Below are 6,000 nucleotides of genomic sequence, written 5' to 3' on the forward strand. Positions count from 1 at the left end.
CAAATCATAAAGTTTATCAATAGCAAAAATTTCATTTCACTTTTCAAGTGCTGTGTAACGTTTGGAAAATGAACTGCTGCTGTAATTTTGGAGTTATTGAGAAATATCATATAACTTGCAGTGTAAAAACTAAATCTTAACATGTATGCTTATACTAGATTTTTTTTCAATGGTATGATCTATACATAAACCACCTACCTTTCCAAAACTTTCAAATGTTTCAGTAGAGTATTTTATTCTTACAAGGATGATGTTAAACAGAAAAGGTGTTTTATTGTAAACTGTTCATGGAAATACTAGCACCTGTGAAGCTATAGGGTCCTATTCATGTAGATGATGCTAACAAGCCCAGTTCTAGTTCTTTCCAATATAGCTCAAAAACATATAAAGTGGACTGAGCTACCAGCAGAAACTGACAGGCTTCACTGTACATGGCACACCTACTGGTTTATTTTCATGGGGTAAGGAAGAATTGCAATGGTTTCTTAGAAGGCTTTTTTGAAAATTTCAAACCGTGTTTTTCTCCGCCACCTGGTTTCTTTTGGTGCTGAGGTTCTGTTATGCCAGGGAAAATCCAATTCAAGCCAGCTCTGATGTTGACATTATTCACAATGCAGATCAGCTAATCCCAGGTGTTAGTCCTCTGAAATGGGTTGCAGTATTTTAGGTATGTTTACCCAGCTGCCCTTATTTAACAGGACAGCTCCTTATTTCAAAAATAATATCCATGCCACAGTTCACTCTCTTCCTCTAAAGAGGTCTTTGCGTTCAAAGCACTTCAACAGAGGGGCTCCCTTCTCTGCTTTTCTCCCCCAAGCCGCTCTATGTTTTCTAGGTGTGTATTAACAGATCTCTCCTGATAGAGGAGAGGATCTCCTGATAGAGGAGAGGATCTCCTTCACTTCCCTCACCCACTGGTTTCCCTTCACCCTCAGCCATCAGCACTTAGGTAGGCAGAATATCACGTCCAGAGTGGCCTGGGGGGTGGGTGGGGGGGTGTCTGTGTGTGTAGAGAAAAGCTTGCCAGGGCAAAACCTGCTTTAAAACAGGCACGCACCTTAGCTGCCTGCACCTGACACGTTCAGAGCTGCGAAATCACCTCCTACTCTCTCTTTATATTTAATTTCATTCCTCTAAATGTCAACACGTTTATTTTTATTATATGTCACGCGCGAGGTGGGCAAGAGCTGCAAAAGGGAGTCAAGGAGAATCCCCAGACTTCGCGGGCAGAGGCCACCCGTGTTCAACCTGCGCCGGGCAGCAAAGAGATACCAGGTTTTTCCCCCCGCAGCAGCAGCTACCCCCGGCCATGCCACTACCAGCCGAGATTTCCGGCATCTCCTCTGCAAAACGCGGTGCCTGGCAGGGCCTGTAAAGGTAGCATCCCCGCTCCTCCGGACGCGGCAACCCCGCTCCTAATTTGCTCCTTGGTGGTAGCGGTTGCAGGTAGAGGTAACGCTCGCTTGCGGCACCGCGCCGAGCCGGCTTCACCCCCGGCACAGCTCCGCCCTGCGCGGCCCGACGGGGCGGCGGCGGCCGAGCCCCACGGCCGCCGGCGGCAGGAACGGCCACGCCGCTGCCGGCCGCGACTGGGGATGGCGGTCCCGCCCCGTGGAACGCAGCCTCCGCACCTGCGTGGGGTCGGACGTAAGTGGAAGCCTGTGGGGATGCACCGAGGGCTGCGGGCGCCTGCAGAGCCCTGCTGCGGTGGAGGGGAAGGGGGCGGTGAGGGAAGGGATTTGGGGTGCGTGGGGGGGGGGTGCGGAGAAGTCGGGTGCTGGGTGGCAGTGTGAGACACGGTGTGCGTACCCGGGAGGCGGCGTGAGAAATGACTTGAGGGGGGAGGGAGGTGGTGGAGGCAGGTGTCTGGGTGCGTGAGTGAGGGGGTCTGCTGCACATCGGTATGTGGGGAGAGCATGCGTGGGGAGGGGGCGCGGGGGGAAGGAGCGAGGGGTATGCCTTTGTGGGTGTTCACAGGGGTTACCCGGTAGCTGGGGCCGGGCTGGTCACTCGGAGGGAAGCAGCTGGGCGGAAGGGGGTGGGGGGGAGGCGACACTTGGGATGTGCTGCTGGAAGGGGGACGCGGAGTCCGCGCGGAGGGGGACAAGGTGCGCCCTAGGGACACGCATCGTGGCTGCGTGAGCACAAGGTGGGGGGAAGGGTGGGAAGAAGGAAGGGGTCTACGCGGGGAGTGCCACTGTGCAGAGGCGGAAGGGTACCCGGAGCCCGTGGTGGGTGCCGAGGGAGGGGGGAGCCGGACAAGGACACGCTTGTGAGTGTGAGCGTGCGTGCCAGAGCGATCCCTACAGGTGTCCGCGGAGAGCCGCCGAGCGGGGATCCCACCTCGAGAGCATCCCCGCCCGCTGCCTGCCTCTGTCTGCGGCGCCTGCCTTCCCCTCTCGCTCACACACACACACACAGAGCAGCAGCAAAAGGGGGAAAGAGAAGGGGGCGGGGGAGACAAGAAAGAAAAAGAAAAAAAATAAAAGGAAGGAAAAAAAGGCAGTGATAAAGGGAGACTGAAAAAGGAGAAAGACTCAAGAACCCTCTCCCCCCCCCCACTCCCCCGAACAATTGCTTATTTATTGCTGCCGATATAATTCACACACTGTCAATAAACAGCACAGTCTTGTCAAGTCATTTCCAAGGCAGAGGTACTTTCATTGGCAGAAGAGGATCATTTATTAACACATATATATATATATATATATATCTCGAATGGGCTCTTAAGTACCAGAAATCCCTCTCAGCAATGTATCTATGTATACACATATATCTAGCGAGAAATGGACACAAACCAACATAAATGTAGCTATTGAATTCAGTGCCTCAGCAGGAAATATGCTTCTCCCACCCCTCTATAACGGTTATTTTCGTTTTTCTTAAAAATAATTACGATTTAGTCACAGGTGCCCCGATGGAGCCTTTTCAATTTAGAAAAAGACACTCATAGGTCAATAAATCCTTAATAAATGCCAGATCGGTTGGCACGCACAATCCTTGTCATAATCCTTATTGTACAAAATACACAGCATTGTCTCCGGGAGCGGGGAAGACCAGAGAGTTGACAAATTAGCGGATGAAATAAAAGGATCTGAAAAACAACCTTGCTGCAGCCAAAGAGAGAAGCGCTGTAATTCAAAAGCAGACTTAACAGCATCATTAATCTTTTCATTTCTACGTAATTTCTAGAATCAAAATCTTTCCTAAGCGGCTGGAGTGATCGATTTTGCTACTCTCTCAGCCTGCAGATATATTTATTTTAATATGCTTATGACAGATTTTCTAACCATTCAAAAATGCATACCATCAGCAGGAACCTGAACAGTTTCAAACACGTATCAAGGAAGCCGGGTGCCCTCTTTCTTCTGGCTCACAATAGAAAATGTCCCAAATTATCAATGCACTTCCTGCACAAACCCCTCGCCTCTTCTAGACGGCCGCCGACAACAATAATTTTGCGATATGCATTCCCATCGCTACCCCGGCTTCGCGTTTCGCCAAGGCAGCTCACGCCAGGGAAAACATGCACCAGATTGATTTTTATTCCCTAAGTCTGACAGAATCCCCCCTTCCCCTCCCCTCCTCCCGCCTTTGCAAGGGACAATAAATTACCGCATCCAACCTTTAACTTCTACCTCCGCTCCACCATCTCCTCTCCTCGCCATCTACCTCTCCACAACGCCGTACGCAAGCCCACCAGCCTCTCGCGTCTCCTCCACCGCCGCCGGCTCCGCCGCAGCAAAGCGGGGCCCGTCTTCCACGGCTCCGCTCTGCCCGCGCTGCGGACGCGCCTTACCTGCGCAGGGTGCGGCGGGCCGGGGCAGGCGCGGCCGGCCGGGGCTCTGCCTCTGCCGCTCGCCGACAGAGCGAGCGGGCGGGCGCTGCTGCGGGTGCGCGGCGGCGGCAGCAGCGGCGGGCGGGGGCGGCCGCGGGGAGCGGGGGGCGGCGCCGCCGCGTGACGCCGCCACCGCCCGTCTGCCCGCCAGGGGCGGCGCCGCGCTCTCTGCAGCTCCCCCCTCCGCCCTGCCCCTCCCCGCCGCGACCCTCGGGCTCTGCCGCCGCACCCGGGCAAGGGTGCGGGCTGGCGGCACCTTTGCTGCTCCAGAGGGGAGGTGGCGTCCGGAGGGACTGTGAAGTAGAAGACTCTGAAGGCAGGGCAGGGCTGAGCCGAGCCGGTCCGTGGGGACCGGGGCCAGCGCCGAGTGGGGGGAACCCAGGAGCGACGGCTGCGCAGGGGCGGGAGATGCTGGGCGCGCAGGCTGCCGCCACCTGAAGGCCGGGGAGTTAACAGGGGTGTCGCCTCTGCTGAGGATGAGGGGTGAAAAACCACTACCGCTGCCGGCTCCTTGGCTGAAACTCTTCTGTCTTTGCATGTGGTGTTTTGGGGGGTTGATTATTTTTGTTTGGGGCTTGTTTTTTGGGTTTTTTTTTTTGGTAGAGTTCTTTTGTTGCTGGCGGGTTTTTTTTTGTTGGTTTTTTTTTTTTCCCACCAGAACTGAAGATAGATGGATTCTGCACAGCCTCTGGAAAAATGGAGGTATAGACCTGTGAGTAGAGCTCACCCAAGAACTAGATCTGCAACCACAGAAGTGTTTGGGAAAGCCTGGCTGCTTTCTGGTGTAGTGTTACACCTGTCTGACTATATATTGCCTCCAAATGGTTGCAGACTCTCAGGGAAATTGAAGACTTCTCAGGATTATGGGGTTTAGCTATGTGGAAAGTATTCAGTTGTGCCCGTCATACCCAGTTTTATCTATTGATTGGCCTTCTAACTTTGTACTCGGTGGCCTAGTGAAAGGTGATGAATCAATGGTAAGTGCTTTGCATGTAGCCTTAGCCAAAGTCCTAGCAACTTTTGAAATTACTGAGTGATGTTTGTCACACTAAAAGTCACAAGAGCACTCTGATATTGGGCACTGCAGATTTTTTTGAGAATTGTGTATGACACAGAGGAGTTAGCCTTATGATTTTTTTTTTAATGAAACAGGCTTCCTTACAAATGACAAGTTTGATGAGGTAACCAGGCAACATGTTAAGTAATGAGAATAAAAGCTTGTTAGATATGCAATGTATCTTCAGTACTTACAGAATAATCAGACATCCCTTTTGTTCCATCAGTTAATATCCATATCCAGTTATTTTCAAATAGACTGAGAATTTCTCTCAACAATTCTAGTAACTTGACCTGGGCAGAGCAAGAAGCAAACATCTCTTATGCTATGAAAAGCATATAAGTTGTAGGCTGCAATTATGATAAGTGATACACATTTTTTAAAGGAGCAAAATTTTCTAATGGAGTAACCTGACAGAAATTAGCACCTAGTTTGTGCACGTGTGTGTGTATACATATAATGTAGAAAATAGTATTTTCTTATTCTGGACTTATTTTTATTATGCTTATGGAGAACACCTGGTAGAGCTTTGTACACTTTTTAGAGGGCAGTGTCAAAGCTAAAACCCAGTCCATCCTGGATTTGCTGGCATGGTGCAGGAGCTGGGACAGATGGAGAATTCTTCCACTTTCAAATTGAGGGACAGCTCAGTTATTCCAGCAGTAGCCAAAGGATGTTCATGTTTCTCTAAATCTATAGTAAGAAAGCTGCCACAGTGAGAGGAGGACTGGGAAGACCCTACATATAAATAAAGCAATGAGACATTCAGTGAGCCAGGAAAATACAAGAAGATTTAGTGAGAATACAATGTCCTTAATTTAATGGTGGATTTTGGTTGAGCTTTAGAAAAATGTATTGCTTTTGTCATTCTCAGCAATCGTTGCAGCATATGGTGCCATAGTTGATTTATTCTGAAGAAGCACCAGGAAAAAAAAAGAAAATGAAGGAAAAAGGAAGAAATGTGACTTACAAGCCATCTCTTTTTGTAGGTCTTGCAGCTTGACAAATATATGGACTATCTTGTAAGAAGTATATAGCCTTACAGAAACCTGAATTTCTTCTGCATAAATTAATGTTCTGTGTTATATCAAAATATTTATAGATT

General features: G+C 50.0%; 1 protein-coding gene across 12 annotated transcripts in view; it reads right to left on the minus strand.

Annotated features, from left to right (window-relative positions):
• The window catches only part of NRXN1 (neurexin 1), a 720,695-nt gene extending 716,824 nt beyond the window's left edge, over positions 1–3,871 (minus strand). For 10 of the 12 annotated variants that reach the window (XM_061991571.1, XM_061991570.1, XM_061991565.1 and 7 more), the window contains exon 1: positions 3,800–3,871. The gene's annotated coding sequence lies outside the window, so the exon portion shown is untranslated. Of the gene's footprint in view, positions 1–2,343; positions 2,398–3,625; positions 3,679–3,799 lie in introns of those variants that run through there. The other 2 variants (XM_061991561.1, XM_061991562.1) reach the window with 2 other exon arrangements.
• Positions 3,872–6,000: the final 2,129 nt, after the last annotated feature.

The sequence above is a fragment of the Colius striatus genome, chromosome 2 (genome assembly GCF_028858725.1).
Source record: "Colius striatus isolate bColStr4 chromosome 2, bColStr4.1.hap1, whole genome shotgun sequence".
NCBI classification, from domain to species: domain Eukaryota; kingdom Metazoa; phylum Chordata; class Aves; order Coliiformes; family Coliidae; genus Colius; species Colius striatus.